Source organism: Scyliorhinus canicula, chromosome 1, assembly GCF_902713615.1.
Source record: "Scyliorhinus canicula chromosome 1, sScyCan1.1, whole genome shotgun sequence".
In the NCBI taxonomy this organism is placed as follows: domain Eukaryota; kingdom Metazoa; phylum Chordata; class Chondrichthyes; order Carcharhiniformes; family Scyliorhinidae; genus Scyliorhinus; species Scyliorhinus canicula.
In genome coordinates, this window is record NC_052146.1 from 18,393,813 (window position 1) to 18,413,624 (window position 19,812).

General features: G+C 47.1%; 1 long non-coding RNA gene across 1 annotated transcript in view; it reads left to right on the forward strand.

The window, feature by feature from the left end:
* Positions 1–11,013, forward strand: part of LOC119974973 — a 33,719-nt gene extending 22,706 nt beyond the window's left edge. Inside the window, exons 4-5 of the long non-coding RNA XR_005462630.1 lie at positions 465–547; positions 8,310–11,013. This is a non-coding gene — a long non-coding RNA (uncharacterized LOC119974973). The remainder of the gene's footprint in view (positions 1–464; positions 548–8,309) is intronic.
* Positions 11,014–19,812: the final 8,799 nt, after the last annotated feature.

Genomic DNA, 19,812 nt, shown 5'->3' on the forward strand with positions numbered 1-19,812 from the left:
GACTCTCCTGATCATCTGGGGTTACAAGCCCGTTGGTCCATCCAAGGAAAGCTAGAAAGTTACTTGCTGGATGAAATATAATCTTGTTGGTTTATAAAAGATAATTGTCTTTCCCAGAAGATTGCATGATCACGTTGGTGGTAGAGGGGGAGAGAGAAAGAGAGGCTGGAGAAGGGAAGAAGTGTTTAGTCATGTTGGCCTGGCTAGATGGACCAGCTGCTCATTTTGTTGCCCATCATGTAGGTTAGCCTGCCTAGTGACCTTTGCACCATTTGTCCGGTCATGAATCTTGCTTATAATTACAGAGAGGCTGGGTGATGGCCAGCTGAATTATCACGTGGTCTCACACTGTCAGTGCGTGGATTGTAGTACTGAGGTAGCTCCTGTTCACAATGGTTCACTATGTATTCTGCTTCTACTTGCTGTGCTCTGCTGCTCTTTTTTTTTACCATTTTCCTTTCAAGGGCTCCAGTGGAGATGCTGACCGTGATCTGAGACTCTGGTTACGGATTCTGCTTGATGACAAAGTCATCCCCGAAGCTTGGAGGTTTGTATTCTTCCTTTTCATTTTGATTTTTTTTGGATGAATTCTTCGCCCACCCTACCATCTTGCCTCTCCCCACCACCAGTCCACAGTCCAATAGTATGAATTGCCAACTCTGGGAGGGGCGGGGAACTTTTGAAGACTTCAGGACTGTCCTAGAGGGTTTGGCAAACCCTTCAGACTGGGTCAGGCAGCATGAATCCACACTCCCGCCGCTCCTCAGTAGCGTGTAGCTGGCCAGCTGAGGTAACCGAGCGTGGACATCCATCCGGCCCAGCCAAAGAGAAACTCCGCCCGTTCCCTAAACAACACGGCCGATCTGTGGAGCGAAATGAAGTAGGGTTCAGGTGCAACCTAGAGATGAAATGTGTTAATTCGATCCGAAGTCAGCTGGTAAATCAGGAAGTCTTTCAGTCGACTTTTTCTTCATATTCCATTTATTTACAGAATGTAGCAGTACAGGACGTGCGCCTTCTCCCTCAACAACCGTGGGTTCCAGCACACTCTATTTCTACTCTTTTGGGCAAATAATAATCAAGTGAACACTTGACAGCCTATTAAGATGGGGTAAATTGGAAGGACAAAACTCAATTGAAAATATTTTTGGGGGACGATGATGCACTCCAGACCCCGTAATGCTTACTGATTGCGGAAGGCATCAAGTGTACTAGTGGACACCATGTACTCCCTTTCCCAGGATACCCAGGGTTTGGGTGTAGCCACAAATGAGAGACAGTTGGGTTGAACGATCCTCCCACAACCAATCACCACCCGGCCTTGTTTATGGTCACCTCGACCAGGCCCAAGCGCAGGCTAACGAGGAGATCCTCGATCTGACCCCCCCCCTCCCCCATCCTCACCTGCAGGAAGCCACAAGCGGAAGCAATGAGAGCCTCAGTTTGTACTCCTTTCAATAGAACAAAATATCAACATAAAACCAAAATGACAAGGGATGTCCTGTAATGAAAATCGACAAGTCCCAGGAAACGTCACAAATCAAACCATAATATCAATGCCGGGGATGATGCTCGCAGTGCCCACCGGCTACGGAATGGTTCTCTCTTTATATGTGCTCAAAGTATGTAATCATGCAGTGAAAGCTCTCCATCCATGTACTCTTAACCCTGATAATGCAATTAGCACACCATTAACAAAATGGTAGGACATACAGTTGTATTCTTCTTATCCTAGGAGCACTGCTTGCTTATACTGGCTACCTTCATTATGAGAGGCCTTTGATAGAATAAATAAAGATAGAATAAATAAAGGTGGCATAGTGATTAGCACTGCTGCCTCACAGCACTAGGGAACCGGGTTCAATTCTGGCCTCAGATGACTGCCTGTGTGGAGTTTGCACTTTCTCCCGTGTCTGCATTGTTTCCCTCCAGGTGCTCCGGTTTCCTCCCATAGTCCAAAGATGTCCAGGTTATGATAAAATTGCCCCTTTAGTGTCCAGGTTAGGTGGGGTTACGGGGATAGGGCAGGGCTGCGGGCCTGGGTTGGGTGCTCCTTCAGAGGGTGGGTGCAGAAGCGATAGGACGAATGGCCTCCTTCTGCACTGTAGGGATTGTATGGTTAAGACAACCTGTTTCAAAGGGAGCTGTCATGGTCTGGCATGGGTAATGGAAGGAGATTCCGTGCTAACTTTCAAAAAGCAATTGTGTACTTGAAGAGGAAGCGTTGACAGGGTGATGGGAAAAGTGCGGGAGAGTGAAAGTAATTGGGTAGCTCCTCCGAACAGCCAGCGTGGGCACAGCAGGCCAGCTGGCCTCCTCCTGTGCAGTGAGTGCTCCGGTGTCTTGTCAGCTGACATCCCCTCATCCCAATAGACAGTAACTCACACAGCCCAATGATTGGGACTAGAAGGAAACCCTCTGCATTCACAAGTAGCAGGGAACCTGCAGCAGTCGTGTGGGCTTTAGCCCTTCAAATGGCCCACCAAAATCTCCAGCTGGTAGGCTAATCCTCTCATTCAGAACGTGCGGCCGTTTGTCAGCCCCCCCCCCCCCCACTCCCTCCCTCCCGCCAAGGAGCGCCCCCCCCCCCCCCCTCCCTCCCAGGAGCGGTGCACCAAGATAAGCGACCTGGATTGGGGGTCAGAGCACACAATCTGAAAATCAAAATAAATGCAGAGGAGGAGTGGGGGAGAAAAAGGGAGAGTTTATGTTAGCTGCTTAAAGGAGATGTAATGTTGGCCTAGATCTGCTTAAACAGGCTTAGGTCTGTCAGCGTTTGGCATTTTGATTTTTGCGGTTTAATTCCACCCCAGATTGATGGAGGATTAGGAGGCTGTGGAGAAAAAGTGTAAATCCCACAGCTCTGCCGACCTTGGCCGCCCTTGGATTTTCTCTGAGCTTAAGCTGTCAAAGATGAGATAGAATAATCCTCTTTCCAGATCACTTCGACTCACTGGCACCTTGTTGCGATCTAAAGACGCTGCCTCATTTTTATTCCGCCCTCCCCGAAAGGTACATGGCACCGGTACAGCTGGCCTGCTTTAATGGCAGTCTCTTCAGCTGGAAGTTAAACATTAGCATGTCTGAAAGAGAGAGAATTTTGTCGGATTGAATTTGCAAGCGGTCTCTTCGTTGCTGTTATCAGTATGGAGTCAGGTGTTGCTCCCACTGTGTTACATTCTCCGGTGTACATGATGATGTGGTTGCTGATTCCTTGCAGCTTCAAGGGGTGTACACTAATGCAGTGGAATAGCTCTTCCCCTTTACAAAGCAAACAGTTGGGATATATTGCATGTCCACCCCTACAGCTCATGCAAGGTGGCCAGGAAGAAAGTGTGGAGGCCCCTTTGTTTGCTTCAGATGTACCAGGACTACAGTGGTTAGGTTACGAGGAGAGACGACACAAATAAGACCTGTTTTTGCGAGTGATTAGAAGGTTGAGGGGTGATCTGATCGAAGTATTCAAGCTATTAACAGGGAGCGGCAGGGTAGATAAAGATAAACTTTTTCCACTGGTTGGGGATTTTAAAACTCGGGGGAGCATGGTTTAAAACTTAGGGCCAGACCGTTCAGGAGAGATGTTAGGAAAAAGGTCTTCGCTGCACATCTTTGCATTGTAGGGATGAGACCCACGCAGACATGGGGAGAATTTGCAAACTCCACACGGACAGTGACCCGGAGACGGGATCAAACCTGGGACTCAGCGCCGTGATGCAGCAGTGCTAACCACTGTGATCCATTTATGCGGTTTCGAAACAGCAGTTGAAGCTGGAACAGTTAATCCTAAATCAGAGGTGGATAGATTTTTGTTGAGCAAAGATATTAAAGGAATATGAGTCCGAGGCAGATGCGTGGGATTAGGCCACAGATCAGCCATGATCTCACTTAATGGCCTACTCCTGTTCCTATGTACCTTTGGGCTGGGCTCCAAACCAAATCTCCCTCACCTTGTGTCCTTCGCTGCTATCGAAAAACAGGAAGTTCTCACCATCTAATTTCTAAAAATAATCTACCGTATTGTGGAATCACACACAAGCCTTCAAACGTTTAATTATGCACATCTTTCTGTCGCTTCTCCGTTACCCCTCTTGTGTCTCTTTCTCTCCCCTCCGTCACGCCTCTGTCCGTCCACCTTCCTTCCCTTTGCCTCGTTCTTCCTCTTTTTGAAGCCACTGTCTGCGGGGACACAATTTCTTGCTAGGGCACAGGCCCCCACATGGGCAGCAAGCCGATTCGATCATTGCGTCGCAGCCGAGCATCATTCCACCCTTACCACATGCGCATTCCCACAGAGGTCACTGGACAGGGACCGTTCCCCAAGCCGAGCAATCCTAGTCACACGACCAACCTCGAGGAGCCCAGCGCGGACTTTATTCCTGGTGGGATAGAATTGAAAAGCAAGGAAGTCATACTGAGCCTTAGTCAGATCACACTTGGATCCAAAGGAATATAGAGTCACATGGAGAGGGCGCAGATACGTTATAACAAGGATGATGCCGGCAAAGTGTGGATATCAGGAAAGGACTGACAAATTCCCTTGGAAAAAGAAAGCTGAAGTCTTTAAAATGTTGAACGGTTTGGATAGTGTGAGTACGAAGAGAATGTTTCATCCTGTGGGGCAGACATAACTAGAGGCCATCAATATATATATATATATTTTAATTTATTTTATTCCAAAGTTATTGAAAAGTACAAAAACATGAATTGGAGAACATCCTCCACACCTCACGGTTTACAGCTTTGTTATGGGCCAGCGTTTAGAAAACCCCAAAGTATATCATGGAGTTTACCTAACCCATGACGTTTAATAGATTTTGGTTATGGGGAGCACAAGGGTCCACTCTCCAAGTGTAATGCAATAGAGACCTTAAGTATTTTAAAAGCAAAACAATGTTTATTCTCTGAACCCAGTTAACAGTTTATAAACACACAGTTAACATCTTATCAAATACCAATACACGTAGCCCCACAGATACAATACTCTATAGGTAACCCTTAATACCTTTCCTAGCAATATCCATAAGTTAAACCTTGTTTACAAACACAGCAGGTTTAAATTCTCTACTGAAACAGGTATTACTTTGAAATCATCAATGAGCTGAAGCCATTCTTTAGCTTGTAGAGAGAAAGATCATTTTACACATCTGCTTGCTTTGAATACAGCTCGCCAACTCTGAAAACGAGACCAAAAAGCAGCTTTTCAGCTCAAAACGAAAGTAAAAAGACAGGCAGACAGCCCAGCTCCACCCACACACTGACATCACTGCAGCTATTTGATAAACACCCATTTCTTAAAGGTACATCCACCTGACAGTTTGTACAAGTTTTTCCCCCTTTTTACCACCCCACTCCCCGCAATGAACAATTCCACTAACATGGTCATGAACAGTACGCACCATGTCTCAAAGCCCTCCGCTGATCCCCTCAATTGAAACTTAATCTTCCCCAGCCAGAGGAAGTCATACAGGTCCGCCAGCCAGGCCGCCACCCCAGGTGACGTTGTCGACCGCCATTCCAGCGCAATCCTTCGCTGGCGACTAGAGAGGTGAAGGACACCAAATCGGCCTTCCTTTCCTCCATCAGCTTCGGCATTTCCGACACCCCAAAAATTGCCACCATAGGGTCTGGCCCGGCCTCTACCCCCACAATCTTTGCAAGCATCCCGAACACCCCCTCCTAGTATCTCCAACTCTCTGACTTCTTGACTTTCCGACCCACAGACCACAATCAGTAAGAATAAACAACAACACTTCCTCCACGATAGACCTCAATACCGGGGCCCCGCAAGGCTGCGTATTTAGCCCCCTACTATATTGCCTATACACACACGACTACATGGCAAAATTTGGTTCCAACTCCATCTACAAGTTTGTTGGCGACATGACCATATCTCGGATCTCGAACAACGACGAGTCACAATACAGGAGAGAGATAGAGAATCTAGTGGAGTGGTGTAACGTCAACAATCTATGGATTGACCTTATTAATACTACACTCTTGTATGCTTCACCCAATGCCAATGTCTATGTATTTACTTTGTGTATCTTATGTTTCCCTACTATGCATTTTTTTTTCTTTTCATGATCTTTTTGAGCTGCTCGCAGAAAAATACATTTCACTCTACCTTGGTACACGTGACAATAAACCAATCCAATCCAATCCAATTTCTCACACCTCCAGAACATATGCGCTTGGTTCGCTGGTCCTCGCCCACACCTCTCACACTCGTCTGCCACCCTCTGGAAGAACCCACTCATCCTCGCCCAAGTCACGTGCACCCTGTGTAAAATAAGGTGGCCACTAAAACAAACCAAATAAGGAATTATGAAGAAACTTCTTCACCCAAAGAGTGGTTAGAATGTGGAACTCGCTACCTCAGGGAGCGTTGGAGGCGAATAGTGTAGATGCATTTAAATGGAATCTGGACAAGCAAATGAGGGAAATCTGTCATGGTAAGGAATTAGATGAGGAACAATTGGAGGAAGCGCAAGATGAACCTTAAACGCTGACATGGACTGGTTGGCCCATTGGCCTGTTTGTCTTTTCTCTAAAAAGCATAAGCCCCTGCCAGGATGACCCCTCTTTGACCCAACAGTGCGCCAGCCAGAGCAAGTGCTCAAGAGCCACTGGGGGCGCTATGCATACGATAGTCATAAACCATGGCCGGGATTTTCCAATCTTGCCAGACCGAGACTGGAAATTCCCGCCCAAGGTCAACAGCCCGTTAAATGCTCTGTCAAATATTTCCTTCCGCCTGCGACGATTGCCGTGGCAGGCGTGACCAGAAGATTTACCCTTCCAGGGTCATTGGGCCCCACACGGGTAATGGTGACACCTAATGATCCATTGCCTTGGCTTTTATAACATTGCAAGCATCCATGATTCACTCGCAAATTTTAACCTAGAACGCTATGTTTAAAATTTACTATCCAATTGAGAGCATTTCCAAAGCACCACCTCAGATAAATGAACTCATGATTACTGCTTCAGATCCTCCTTGCAGATATGATCAAGTTTTAGCAGGCACTGTTGTGATGTATGTGCGATATAAATGGGGAATGGCTAATTTGGCTGCTCTCCACCCTTCTCCATTGCGTTTATCAGGTTTGACGCAGACTACCTGTGCCAGCAATCCATCTACTGTGGAATGTTTCTGTGGACAATTATTCACCGTTTAGTGTAATTATGCCAATATTCCTATTTGTTCAATTTAATTGGTTGAAGAATTGGCAGTGGAACCGGCTTTTATATTTTTTATATAAATTTAGAGTACCCAATTATTTATTTTTCCAATTGAGGGGCAATTTAGCCTGGCCAATCCACCTAACCTGCCCATTTTTGGGTTGTGGAGGTGAAACCCACGCAGACACTGGGAGAATGTGCAAACTCCACACGGACAGTGACCCGGGAACCCAGGTCATCAGCGCCATAGTCTCAGTGCTAACCACTGTGCCACGTGCCGCCTGGAACCAGCTTTTACTAACCACGAATGATTAATTTTTAATGCTCCATCCACTTCCAAAATGAAAACTGTCAAGGAGGCCTCATTAAACACCTCGCAGGATCCTTACCTAGACAGGAAGACCTAACGGGTTTACTCACTGATTCACAATATTCACTTGCTGCAGATACACACACACAGTGCTGTTAGGGAGCGAGTTCTAGGGTTTAGACATAGCGGCAGTGAAATAACAGCGATACATTCCCAAGACGGCATGGCGTGGGGCTTGAAAATGATGGTCTTCCCATGCATTTGCTGCCCTTGTTCTTCTCGGGGTCAGAGGTGACAGGTTTGAAGGTGCTGTCAGAGGCTTGGTGAGCTGCTGGAGTTGACCTTGCATATGGTACACAGCGCCACCACTGATCGGCGATCGTGGACTGGTGGTGAATGGAGTGTCCATCAAGTGGGATGCTTCGTCCTGGGTGGTGTCGAGCTTTATGATGGGTGTTGGAGCTGCACTCATCCAGGCAAATGTAGAATTTTCCCTCACGCCACTGACTTGTGCCTTGGAGATGGATATTGGGTAGTCAGGAGCTGAGTTAGTCAATATTGAATGTAAATCTCCCATTTCAGCTTCTCCAGTTTGTGGTGTTAGCTGATCAGAATTTCAATCCCATTGACTTTATTTCCATGTGTGGACGGAACACATCAAATCTAGCCAGCCCAGTCCCTCGGCCTGGCAGGAGACTAAATGATTAGACCTTTCAACGTTGATGTCGGTTGATCCGACATTTATTAAAACCAACTGAAATTTTGACTGTAATCTTTAACCTCTTACACTATGTTGAATCTGTTCAATCTCTTACAGTACCATCATTGGCCAATACCTTGAGGGATCCCTCATCTGACCATGGATATGAACACACTGAGACCCAAGTGAGGGCCACAAGTCGACAGCTCTACAGGTGGAAGCAAATCCAGGAGAAAGCAGGAGATGCAGTCCATGGCATCAACATCTCTTTGGTTTGCAATGGTTTCTATGGTGACGCAGTGGTCTACGGCTAATTCTACTTTGCTGGTGGTGTCCAATAATCTGTTCAACAGTGAAAGTTGGTGGAATTATAAATATCCGAGAGGGAATGTCAGGCTGAAATGGTCAGGCCTCAGGTGACTTCAAACCATGAGGACGTAGCTCATGTGTTCTCCTCCCACTCCCACACCATCATTTACTCCCTTTCTCCACCTCTCTCTTGAAGGCTCTACCTTTGTTGGGATCCAGGCCCACAGACAACAGTTCCCCTCCGGTATTGCACCGAGTGGCCATTCACTATATGGGAAATTTAGACACTTAGCGGGCTATGTGGCCTTGACCAGAGGCTCCGTACCCTGGCTTCAGACAGTGTCCTGATTCATGCATCTTCCAGTAGTGGTCACTGGACCAGATTCAGGAGCAAGGGTCCTGTAGCATTTTCTTAATCGCCAGGGATGTGGAAGCCAATGTTAACAACCTAACTGGCGCCCCGCCCCAGATGAGATCAGCTAACTTGGTATGGACCAGAGATTGAACCTAGGCCTGTGTGGCTCAGTTCCACGCTGGGCATTATTATCAAATCAGTGAGCCCCACAATGACCTTTAAACCCCCTCCAAAGATGTGCAGGTTAGATGGATTGGCCATGCTAAATTGCCCTTTGTGTCCAAAAAAGGTTAGGTGGGGTTACTGGGTTATGGGGATAGGGTGGGGGTGTGGGCTTGGGAAGGGTACTCTTTCCAAGGGCTGGTGCAGACTCGATGGGCCAAATGGCCTCCTTCTGCACTGTAAATTCTATGATGATTCAATGATGGTTCTATGATTAGGACCTTGCGCGGAAGCCCATTCAACTGAGGACATGGTTCCGTACTCTGTCTGACACAGTCTGTGGCCAGGTGAGAAGTAAGTAGAAAATCCTGCAGGAGAAACAGTTCTTACTATGAGAAACCTGTTGACCATCTCCATTAATGTCTGTGGTAAAGAGAACCGCCTCTGACGGAAGTGAAAGCTTGTGGAAATCCTTCCGTTGCTATGGACGCGCGGTGTAGTGAGGAGCTGCTGCTGCTTAAAATATTCTTTGGCAGAGCCTCTGTCACCATGCAGTGCACAATTGTTCACTCTTAACCTTGCCCCTCATTCCCAGGTCATCTCTAGGAGACTGATACAAGATTAACCCCATCCTTTGCATAAATTTCGTACCATGTGGTGAAATAAGGTGACATAATCACCACAAGTTTGGCAAGAGTCAAAATCCTGTTGGACAACACTATTGTAGAGTATCTGCTGCTTTACATAATTTGTGCTGCCTTTCAAAAGGAAGATAATTAAGTATGCACTCTGATAAAGTTTCCACACAACAGTTGCAAGCTGACAGCAAGTAGGTCAGTGTTGAGGTCACGGTTGAGGTTTAAGCCGGTGACACAACCTTTTGCATCATTAGCACTGAGGTTTGCTGAATGTATAATATTCACTAATGGGAGGAGGTTCAAGGGGCCGAATGGCCACCTTCTGCTCCTAATTTATATGTTCGTATCACCAATGTCTTTAAGGGGAAGTCCATGAGAGATTGAGAAAGGCATGTTGGCAGGGATGGATGAAGTAGGGCAGGAGGAGGCTAATGTGGATGTGAAGTTCCCCATAATTCAATGTTATATAAAAAGCCGCAATAATTCCTCTCAACGCCACTGTTTTTCAAATTTGTTCCTGGTATGTGGGCAAGGCTGGATTTATTGCTTCTCTGTAAGTGACCTGATGTTGACTTTTTCTGTCATTATTGTACTGATTGGGTTGTTTGATAGTTAGGTGCCTTGTTAGTCAGGTAACTATAATAAGGGCCAACTCTATATATAATATATGGGGTATGGTTCTTTGACAACAAGTTGTCGACAGCTCAGCTGCCTTTGGTCCTGATGCTTGCAGTCTCCAAAACATATTGCCAATATTGTGTTTACAATAATATCACGCATTCCTGCGATGACATAGCCCCATTGAAAGAAGTCATTGTGTCACAAACATGGCATTTCCTGTGGTTACATTAGTGGTGATAATCTTGGATTTCTATTCTCCCACCCACCCCAAGGTCAAGTCCTGTGTCCTTTAATTTACTCCTGCAAATTGGTTTTGTTAAAGCAATTACAAGCTGAAAATCTCAATTAATTTCTTATTTTTGCCGACTGTACCCATTGTCCGTAGGCAAATATCTTAACTGTTGCATTGGGCAGAATTTTGCACTTCCCTGGGACCAGGTCGGAAAGTGCCACGGGCTCCATCCTCAGCATCTACCCACCACCACCCAGATTTCCTGTCAACCCGTTGGCCTATTGGGGCTCTCAAATGATCAATTAATGACCATTTACGGGCTTCTTCTCGCCCCCGCTGCAATTTTTCCCATGTCAGGCAGAGACCAGTGCCAACTGGGAGACCAGTGCCAACAAAGGAAAGTACAGCACAGGAACAGGCCCTTCGGCCCTCCAAGCCTGCGCCGACCATGCTGCCTGTCTAAACTAAAATCTTCTACACTTCCGGGGTCCGTATCCCTCTATTCCCATCCTATTCATGTAGTTGTCAAGACGCCCCTTAAATATCACTATTTCCCCTGCTTCCACCATCCCCTCCGGCAGCGAGTTCCAGTCACCCACTACCCTCTGTGTAAAAAAACTTGCCTCGTACATCTCCTCTAAACATTTGCCCCTCGCACCTTAAACCTATGCCCCCTAGTAATTGACCCCTCTACCCTGGGAAAAAGCCTCTGACTATCCACTCTGTCTATACCCCTCATAATTTTGTAGACCTCCGTCAAGTCGCCCCTCAACCTCTGACGTTCCAGTGAGAACAAACCACGTTTATTCAACCGCTCCTCATAGCTAATGCCCTCCATACCAGGCAACATTCTGGTAAACCTCTCCTGCACCCTCTCGAAAGCCTCCACATCCTTCTGTTCCCCATTGGGGCTATTGCAAAGATTCATTGTGGACTGCGTGCCGTCCCAGCAGTGGCCACCTGCTCCTGGTGGAGCTGCTGGGACCAGAGAGTTTCCGACCATTTGATTGACTGGCAGGGAGGCAGGTGTCCCTGCCTCAATGGGAGTGTAAATCTCCCCTTTAGCCAGTTAGCGCCGTGCTGAATGGTAAATATATGCCGGATGGTTCACGCACGCCCCGCACCGACATTTATGCCACAGTTTTTCAATCCCATGATGGATCCGGATGCATATCGCCATTCTTCTTTATTCACTCACCTGCAATGGCTCTCCCAGCCTTCCCGATCACAGCACCCAGTCGCTGCTTCATTGAACCCAGTCTGCACAGTTCTATCTATAACTCCATTGCACATACATCAGCAAATATAAACAGCTGGCAATGGCATCACTGATCAATCTTTGCCACCATTTCCTCTGTCCAGTGTTTGTACCTGATGCCTTGTGCCAACTTTCCCTGGCGTCACAATGGGGTGGGGGAAAGATGTGGCAACATTAAACAAAAAAGTCCACCCAGAAAACTTCAAATGTTTCTTTTTAAACACAGAGACTCAAGGTGACTGAGCATCCCCCAGGCTCAGTATAAAAATTCTCCCATCTGGTTTTCCCTGAGCTCGGAAACGGGCGAAGCCACCAGCCTTCCCCTTTCTATTCCTGATCGACACACACTGGCGCTCGTTGGGGAGTGCACGTTTGTGGATGACAGGGGTGGTGGCAAGGGTTAGATTTGCGATTGCTCCCATGGCCAAAGAGCCTGGTGAAAAGTTAAGAGCTTGTGCTCGTGCATGACGAATGGCTGAGCTGCCCGTTGAATCATATTCTGCCAAGTGAGGCCCTTCCAGAAGGAAGGGGGGTGGGGAGCAAAACCAGCATAGACTTCAAATAGTGTTGGATAAGTTGTGCGAGGTCGTATACTGCATTCAGAAACTGGCTGGAACTTAATTAGAAAGGATGATCAATTTAGTTAGATTTGCCTAACATCTTACTAACTGGTCTCGAGCCATAAACGGAAACGGGGACTAACATTGCACGCTCATAATGATGATGTTTTATTAACACTGATTAATCTTTCACTAACTGGCTTTTCTAATTGTGGACTGGAAGCCGCAGTCCGGTTATACTGAGGCTGTTGGACACTGAAATCGGGTTGCATGCAAAACGGAGAGGGCTTGATGTTAAATAATTGCCAATTTAAATGCAAAATCCCTTCAGTCTCAGTATTTCCAGCTGCTGGCTCTGGTTTTCTGCTGGTCTGCTTGCTAGACTTGTCCTGACAAGTGTGATGTTATCTGTGGCAGGGATTTCCAGAGATGCCCAAGAACAACAGGCCACTGCATGCAGTGTAGTGCACAGCGAACGATGTTGTGTTGGGAATTATTTGGGGTGGGTAAGGGGAATGGGTCAGTAACCGAGAGATTCCCTCGTCCAGCGAGGGGTTACTCAAGCACATCTCAGGTTTCACGTTATAATGAGACCGAAGATCTTCCAGGGTGTCGCTGTAAGCACTAACACTTGTCATATTAGAGAATTCCCCACACTCTCAAACAGAGTGGGTGGGATTCTCTCAGCCCGGAGCTGGGCTGGAGAATCCCCGCGACCGGCGAGAATCGCGGCACCGACGCCGACACGCGATTCTCCGTAGAGCGGAGAATCGACGCCATTGGCGCTGGCGTGGCACCGGTCGGGGGCCGCTCCACGCGGCCGGCCCACCAATTCTCGGCCCGGCCCGGGGTGGGCTGAGCGGCCGTTGTAAAAACGGCGAGTCCCGCCGGCGCCGTCCACACCTCTCCGCATGCGCGGATCCCGCGGCACCCAGTTGACGCCGGGATTAGCAGCTGGAGTGGCGTGAACCGCTCCAGTGCCGTGCTGGCCCCCTGTAGGGGCTAGAATTGCTGATCCTGAGGCCGTGTTGACGCCGTCGAGAAACGCGACGGCGTTTCTGACGCCGTCAACACTTAGCCTCAGGATCACAGAATCCCGCCCCCGAGCTTTGTTCTGACAGCTCGTGTTATCAAAAGTAAGGAAATGCTGGCTTAAAGCCCTGTGAGAAAGAAAGGTTGAAGTACTACCACAGATTGAGAATTGCACTAACACTTAACCAGCGCCTGTGATTGTTATTTTGCGAATATCAGGGCAGAACATGTTGTCAAAAAGGATGGGAGATACACTCTGGTGAAGAGAAAGGGAACACCGAGGAGGCATGGGTTTTACCAGCCTGCGGATAGTTGGGGGATGATGAGGCTGAAGGCAACGAGCTGTTCAAGCTTGTGAGGTCCTGGGAACGATTCTGTTGGAAGGAGGAGACAGTGCAATAAATCCCGATATTAACAGATTGGGGGCGTGTAGTATGGGGCAACTGGAGCTTAGGAGGAACAAGAGAGCTAGGTTCAGAGGAACAGAAGTCCTTGGACATCTCAATAAAATAGAACGAGGGACACAAGCCTGTGAGGGAACCAAGTGTTGAAGGGAAGCATTGCCTATCAGATTACAAGCATAACCAGCTGCAGGTGCAACAAAACATGGGAGGACAAGTCACATTAAATGAGTTACCAGCCTCTGAGAATGCTACTTTCCTAACAACTTGGTCTAACGCATGTTTACTTGCACAATGATTGACTAATCGGCTACTGATTTTGAGACTAACACTTCAGACTAACACTTCAAACTAACACTTCAGACTAACACTTCAAACTAATATTTTGGACAAATTTATTACTGATATTCTAATATTAAGCTGATGTATAGTGCACCACTTCAGAGCGCTCCATAAGACCATAAGATATAGAAGCAGAATTAGGCCATTTGGCCCATTGAGTCTGCTCCGCCATTCAATCATAGCTGATATTTTTCTCATCCCCATTCTCTGAGATTGTTCTGAGATTGAAAGCAGCTTAATTGCAGCCATTGTCTGTTTCGATGCGTCTTTACAAACAGCTTCCCACTGTGTTCAGGCACGGAATTTGACCAGGGCCATTGATTAAGGTCTCTTTTCACTGTTGCAACACTAAATGAAAGAGTTGAATTTATGTCGTACTTTTACAAACCACCAGGGGCTGAATTCTCTGCCGTCGGGATTCTCCGTTTTGACGGCAGCCCACGGGTTTCCCGACGGCATGGGATTCCTTCACAATGAGAAACCCCATTGACCAGCCGGCGCAACGGAGAACCCCATTGACCAGACGGAGAAATCTGGTGCGGCGGGAGAGAAACCCATCCCAGATATCTCAAAGCACCATGCAGCAAATGCAGCAGCCAATTTGAGCACAGAAAGCTCCCACAAACAGCAATGTGATGATGAACCAGATAATCAGTTTTTCGAGTGGTCGACTGAGGGATAAATATTGCCCAGGACACTGGGCGTAATATCCTTGCCCTTAACTTCGTACTAGTAATATAGGATCTTTTACATCGACCCACCTAGGCAAATGGGGCCTTGGCTTCACATCGAATCCAGAAATATTCCCTCGGTACTGTGCAGGCGCGTCAGCCTCAATTTGTGTGCTGATGTCCTCGAGTGGAAGTTGAACCCTATGACTCAGAGGTGAGAGAACTACCAATGGAGCCGCAGCTGATATTTGAATTGTAGAAGAGCAGGGAAATAGAAATGAAAACTCAGCTGTGACATGTGAATGGTGCATTTTTTTTTTTTTTTATAAATTTAGATTATCCAATTATTTTTTCCAATTAAGGGGCAATTTAGCGTGGCCAATCCACCTACCCTGCACATTTTTGGGTTGTGGGGGTGAAACCCACGCAAACACGGGGAGAACAGGGGTGTGTTTAGCTCACCAGGCTAAATCGCTGGCTTTTAAAGCAGACCAAGCAGGCCAGCAGCACGGTTCGATTCCCGTACCAGCCTCCCCGGACAGGCGCCGGAATGTGGCGACTAGGGGCTTTTCACAGTAACTTCATTGAAGCCTACTTGTGACAATAAGCGATTTTCATTTCATTTTCAATGTGCAAACTCCACACGGACAGTGACCCAGAGCCAGGATCGAACCTGGGACCTCAGCGCCGTGAGGCGGTTGTGCTAACCACTAGGCCACCGTGCTGCCCTGAATGGTGCATTTAACCCTTTACAATAATAACATGACAATTGCCAGCAATATCAGTTGATTTAAAGTGGGCCATCACATTGGCTCATCTGCTGTGGAATCCCTCACCCATCCCTTTGTTAAGCTTTAGACTTGACTATTCTAGTTCTTCGGACCAGCTTCCCCGCTTCCATCCATGTTAACTTGAGCTGCATCAAATCTCAGCAGCATCTGAACTCAAACCAAATCCTGTTCACCCATCATTCCTGGGCTCGCTGGCCTACACTGGCTCTCGGTCCAGAAAGCGTCCCAATTTTAAAATTCTGATCCTTGTTTATAATATCACTCCATGGCCTTTGTCCTTCACTATCTTTGTTATCTCCTCTCGCCCTACAACCCGGGGCAAGCTCTGCGCTCCTCCAAATCTGGCCCCTTGCGCATTCTTGATTTTCATCTTTCCTCCATTGGTGTCCGTGCTTTCGAACTCTGGAATTCCCTTCCTGCCCCCGAAGATGGTCCGTAAAGCCTGCCTTTTTTGACCAAGGGCTTTGGTTAGCCGTCCTCCCGGCTCCTTGCATGGCACTCTGCTCTTGTTGGCAAACGCAGTCAAACATTCCTGCACAGTGCCATGGGATGTTCTGCAATGTTACAGGTGCTACATAAATGGGAGGGGGGGGGGGGCATGGTGGCACAGTGGTTAGCACTGCTGCCTCATGGCGCCGAGGACCGGGTTCGATCCCGGTCCCAGGTCACTGTCCGTGTGTGTGGAGTTTGCACATTTTCCCCGTGTCTCTCCACCACAACCAAAAGATGTGCAGGGTAGGTGGATTGGCCATGCTAAAATGCCCCTTCATTGGAAAAAAAATAATGAACTAAAGGTGCGATATAAATGCAAGCTGTTGGTGTTGAGAAAATTCAGGGAACAGGCTTCAAGATCAGATCCAAAAGAGCTAGATTTTGAAACGGCTTCAGAACTCCTCCGCCACGTTCAGTATTTGGCGATTAAAAAACCTGAAGAACAATTATTGTTTTGCCAATAATAGATGAGGTTAAATATTATTCAGCATAGATTCCAGTTAAATGTTACCCAGCTGTCCTTTATTATATTCATGTTTTCAGTATTGTAATTACAGTGTGGTTCACTGCTAATTATATTGTGGTTAATTGCCTTTCTGCCTCCTTTTTATTAAGAAGTATGTTTTTGTGTCGAGTTAGTTCATTTCTGCCAGGGCGGCAGTTGGAGTTACTGCACTTGGACTTGAGTGCCCCGGGCTAAGCTGGGGCTAAGTCAGCCGAGGTAACTATGGCAGCCGTGCACACCAGGATGCACTGCAGGAACTCAACAAGGTTCCTCAGACAGCACCTTCCAAACCCATGACCGCCGCCACCAAGAAGGACAAGGGCAGCAGATACCTGGGAACACCACCATCTGAAGGTTGCCCTCCAAGTCATTCACCACCCTGACTTGGAATTATACCCCTGTTCCTTCAATGTCGCTGGGTCAAAATCCTGGAACACCCTCTTTGACAGCAGTGTGGGTGCGCCTACACCTCAGGGACTGGAGCGGTTCAAGAAGGCAGCTCACCACCACCTTCTGGCAGGGCAACTGGGGATGGGCAATAAATACTGGCCTAGCCAGCGACGCCCACATCCCGTCAATTAATTTTAAAAACTGACCCGGACAGCCCTCCTGTACTCCTGTAGAAGGACATCAGGCAAGGACAGGATCAGGTTTACCTCTGCTTCCATAGTTTAACATGCCCACAACTCCCAATACCTCATTATCTACCCCGCACCCAAGTGCCCCAACTCAAACAGCCCTGTTCACCCATCACCCTGTGCTTGCTGATCGACACCGGCTCCAGGTCCGAGGGTGCCCTGAATTTAAAAATCCTCAAAACTTGCTTCCAAATCTCTCCATAACCTCACCATCCTTCCTTACCTCTCCATCCGAGACCTCTGTGTGTTCCCCCAACTCTGGCTTTGTGTGTGTGCATCCCTGATTTTAATCACTCCAACATTGCTGTTGGTTATTGCAGATGTCTAGGCCATGTAAACTCTAGAATTCCCTCCCTAAACCTACCTCTATCTCACACTCCCGTACCAGCCTTCCCGGACAGGTGCCGGAATGTGGCGACTAGGGGCTTTTCACAGTAACTTCATTTGAAGCCTACTCGTGACAATAAGCGATTTTCATTTCATTTCACTCTCTTCCTTAATGATGCTCTCTAAAACCTACCTCTTTGATCGAGCTTTTGGTCACCTGTCCTATATCTCCATAAATATATATATAGCTCGTTAAATTTTATTTGTTAACCTTCCTGTGAAGCATCATTGGCTGTTTTGCTACATTAAGGGTGCTACAAAGCCAGCTTATGACTGGACTCTCACTGGAAAAATAACCATTTTGGCAAGATGCTAGAGGAGTGTGGGCAACAATGAAGTCATCCCCTAGCCAGAGTTAGCACCTTTTGGAACAGGAAGGAGAAAAATTGCTCAATTGGTTTATTTTTTAAGGTGTTGCAAATTGCATATAACATTGAGTAAACGGAAACTAGCCAGGTCTCTGTCATGCATTCTAATGAATCAATGACTCATTTAGTTGGATTGAAACTAACCCAGATTAATCTATTTTGGACAACCCAAACAACCGTCTCTCTAATTACAAAACTGAGCTAATGAGAGCAAAAGGAAACCTGAGACTAGTTTGTCCTAATTTATATGCACAATTACCCCCACATGTCCTGCCCTCTCAATAACACAGGCCAGCCAAGCAACTACTGGGAAAAGCAATTGAACAAATCCTAAACCAAATTTGTGGTGTGGGGAGCTCCAGGAAACACCGCTTTGGGAGTGTGGGTGGGGGAGTGGTGGGAGACGGTGAACTGACAGACAGGAAAGTGGAGTAATCCACAAATCAGATCACCCATGACCTTATTGAACGGTGGCACAGGCTCAAGGGACCGAATGGCCTACTCCTGCTCTGATATCTCGTGATTACCAAAAGGTGATGAACCAAGTTCCAGGAGATCATGGTGACCTGAGGGGCATAAACTTCCAAAACCCCACTTAGATTACATGTGTATCAATGTCTCTGACAGGAATTCATTTTTGACGTAGCTTGCAGCCTATTCCACAATACTTCTGCAGCCTAGGGCAGGGGGAAGGCAAGAGGAAGGATTGCAGTGATTCCTTAACGCATGCTATTCCAGCATAGTTGTTTTAGTTGCAGTAGCAGAGCAGAAGTCAGCACCTCCAGGAATAGGTGTAAATTGAAGGGGTAAAATGTGATGTCCTGGTGGGGCTGAGTCTCCAGCAGTCAAATAGTCCAACCGTACAGCAAGGGAAATAGGGGAGGTTGCGGAGTTGATGTTAGGATGTGCCAACCCAGGCCAGGTAAAGAATGCCAAAGAGCTTGCCCATCACTACCTTTGACTGGTGCAAATTCTGTGATTTTGCAGCTTGTTTTTTCAAAGTTTACAATTCAGGCAAGCTACAAATCTGCCGTTAAATTTGCATGCAAATCGCAAGAAATTAATTTTCAAATCCATAAATCACCGGCTCTCGTACAAGCGGGTCCCGATTATTGGCAGCAATGAGGAGGTGCTAAAACAGGACGAAGTAAAGCACAGAGGGGATGCGTATACGAAGCAACCAAACAAAATCAAGTGTTGCACAACCTAATAAATTGTTACTAACTTGCATGAAAAGAAACTAACTCTTACTAACATAGATTGCACAAAACTATGGTTCACTCATGCTAACTCTTCACCCCTTGTCCAGCCCCCCCCCCCCCCACCCCCCACTCCCACCGTCGCCGTCCCCCAGCCAAGGTGGCTGAGACACAGAATCTGTCTGGAATTCCATCATTTGATGACCAACTGTGCCAGTGGTGCTTCACCAAGTAATTTCCATCCATTGCATAATTCTCCTATCTTAAAAGGCCCCTGACCTACCATTGAATGTACAGAAATTATCGCTCTTAGTCCAGCAGTGGCACTGAACCATACAAAGCAGGAAGGTCCTAGATTCAATCTACCAGTCACATCTGGACTTCTGATGGGAAAGGGATAAAGCTCACTGTGAAGGCCCTTACGGTCAAACAACCCACTAGCATTTGCTGTTTACCTTCAAGCTCAGCATAGTTATGGTACTGGTCCAGCAACCTGGAGATGAGTTCAAAATTCCATTGTGTGATTAAACTAAATTTGGGTTATTTAAGGGCTCGAATAAGGAAAATGGCTACAATGGGATACAGCTAAATTATTGCCAGAAGCCAATCCGTTGACTAATATCCTTCAGCATTTGGGCAGCATGGTAGCACAGTGGTTA